The 2,500-nt window shown below is 79.0% G+C and overlaps 1 non-coding gene across 1 annotated transcript; it reads left to right on the top strand.

The window, feature by feature from the left end:
• Positions 1-2,099: 2,099 nt before the first annotated feature.
• LOC142359761 (5.8S ribosomal RNA) lies at positions 2,100-2,252 on the top strand. Its single transcript, XR_012762602.1, has one exon. It is a non-coding gene; the product is annotated as a 5.8S ribosomal RNA (ribosomal RNA).
• Positions 2,253-2,500: the final 248 nt, after the last annotated feature.

Genomic DNA, 2,500 nt, shown 5'->3' with positions numbered 1-2,500 from the left:
CGACCTGTCGGCCGCGGACGCCGCGCCCCCGCCGGCTCCCCGCTTCCCGCGTCTGCGCGGGAAGCAAGAGGGGGGGATGCCGGCGGGGCAACGCGGCGAGCACGGCCGGCAGAGCACCGGCCTGCTCGGCGGGCCGGGGGGCGAGCGTCGAGCGACGGCGGCGGCACCGGGGGCCGCAAGCGCGACAGCCGAGGGGTGTCGCCGTCTTCGGGGGGCGGCAGCTCCTGGGGGGGGGGTGGGGCGGCGCCGGCGGCGGCGCCGTCTACCCCCCCGCGCGCGGGACAGGGCTGTCTCCGGGCGTTCCGGGCCGTGGCGCGGGTGTGCGCACGGCGTTTCGGGCGGCGCGGCGGCCGGACCCGCGAACCTCCCCTCCGACCCGGCACGGCTGCCTCTCGAAGAGGGAGCCGTGGCGGAAGGGGGGGGCGCGAGCACGGTCTCGGCCGCTGGCGCCGCCCGGGGCGGGCGAGGCCCCCCCCCGGCCGGGTCGCGTCCCGCGCGAGCGGGCGGCCCGAGCCACGTCTCTCCCCCCGGGCGCAGCGCCGGGCTATCGAGGGAAACCCCGGGCCCCGGGGCTAAGGAGGACGAGGTGGTGGCGGCGGATGCCGGGCGCGCCCCCGCGGGCGGACGCTCCCCCGAGGGCGGCAGCCGGGGGAGGCACCCCCGCGGGGCCATGCAGGTCGTTTCCCTCACCCCAGGGCCAGGTACCTAGCGTCCGCGCTTCGGCGGCCCTCCCTCGGCCGAGTCCGGGGGTCAAAGGCCAAAGGAGCCGGGCGGCGGTTTAAAGACTCGAGCGGCACGGCGCGAGCCGCGGGGGGGGCGTCCGCCCCCGCGGGCCGCCGTGCCGGAGAAGGGGGGGCGTCTCGCTGCCCCAACCTGCCCCCCCTCTCCGCGGGCCGGTCTCGGCGGAGAGACCGCGGCGCGGGTCGGCCGCGGCCGACCTGCCCGCCCTCGCAAACGGGGCCACCCGCCGGCCGGAGCGCGGGCTCCGCGCCGGGGGAAAGAAAGGCGCGGCGAGCCCCCGCGGGGGGGGGCGGCCGCCGGGGGGCCGCCCCGCGCCTTTGGACGCTCGCGCTGCGGCCGCGCTCGGGGCGCGCCGCGCTCCCCTCTCCCGCTCCTCGCCCCGCCCTCGGCGCCCAGGGAAAGAAAGGGGGGGGCGAGCCACACCCCCCCAGGCCGAGCGGCGGCGGCGCCGCTCGGCGTGCCGGTCGGTGCCGGTCGTCCGTCGGGTCGTCCGGGAGGGTTCCCCGGCCGCATCCGCTGGCGGCCGTCCCGTCCCGCGTTTCCCCGCCCGTCGCTTCCGTCTCGAGGGCGGGCGCGCGGCGCGGGGGCGTCCCGCTCCGGGTCTTCGCGTGGAAACGGGGAGAGTGGGAGCCGCCCCCCGCGCTCAGCGCCGTCCGCCTTTCCGCTGGGGCCGTGCCGGCGGCCCCAGGGGGCCGAGGCGAGAAGCGGCTGCGGCGGCGGTTTTCGCGGCGGCGGTGGCGGCCGCCGCCGCCGGGCGGGGTGGCCGGGTTCGCCCATCCGGCGCGGGCCGGTGGGCGGCCGCGCGTCGCCGGCTCGCGCTCCAGTGGCCGGCCGCGCTTCCTCCGGCGTCGGTGGAAGGCGGCGTCGGCGCCGAGGTTCGCCGGCGGGGCGAGAGGCGACCGTGGTGGGCGGAGCCGGCTCGTCGCAGCGCGGGCGCAGCCGGGCGTCCGGCTCCCGAGCGAAGGCGGGCAGGCGTCGCGGCCGGGCGTGCCGTAGCCTCCGGGGGGAGGCCGGTCCGAGCCCGGGCGCCTGGGCCGCCCCCGAAGCGCGCCAAGGGTGTGTGTGTGTGTGTTGCGTACGTTTCCCCAGGGTCGGTCGGGAGCGCGGGCTCCCCCGCCCTTTGGCCGCTCGGGGTTTTCCGTTGTTTTCCGTTTCCCCTGTGCTCGTACGGTCAAGCCGAGGCGAGGGCCTCTCCGTCGCGCCGCGTCGCGCCGCCGCGCCGCGCCCCCTCCGCGCGTGCGGAGGGGGGTGGGCGGCGGCGGGGCCGGCGGTCGGTCCGGCCGTCCTCAGAGAAGGGGCCGCTCTCGGCGAGCGGTCCCGGCCCCTCCGCGCGCGCGGGGCGGTGCCGAAACCGAGACAACTCTTAGCGGTGGATCACTCGGCTCGTGCGTCGATGAAGAACGCAGCTAGCTGCGAGAATTAATGTGAATTGCAGGACACATTGATCATCGACACTTCGAACGCACTCGCGGCCCCGGGTTCCTCCCGGGGCTACGCCTGTCTGAGCGTCGCTTTACGATCAATCGCCGTCTGCGCCGCCGAGCCCCCCCGCCCCAGCGCGGGGGGGGGGGGCCGTCGGGCCAGCAGCGGCGCGGCTGGGGTGCCTCGCAGGGCCGCGCGCGCGAGCGCGCGGGCCTTCGTCCCCCTAAATGGAGACTCGGGGAGCGCTCCGAAGCTCCCCGCTCCCGGAGAGCGCCTGCTGGACGGAGCTCGTCCCCGCCGGGCTATCGGCGGTGGGTTTGGGGAAGAGAGAGCGAGA

Source organism: Opisthocomus hoazin, unplaced genomic scaffold (assembly GCF_030867145.1).
Source record: "Opisthocomus hoazin isolate bOpiHoa1 unplaced genomic scaffold, bOpiHoa1.hap1 HAP1_SCAFFOLD_195, whole genome shotgun sequence".
NCBI classification, from domain to species: domain Eukaryota; kingdom Metazoa; phylum Chordata; class Aves; order Opisthocomiformes; family Opisthocomidae; genus Opisthocomus; species Opisthocomus hoazin.
Note: the sequence above shows the minus strand (reverse complement) of the source record. Positions and strands in the feature narration are given on the sequence as shown.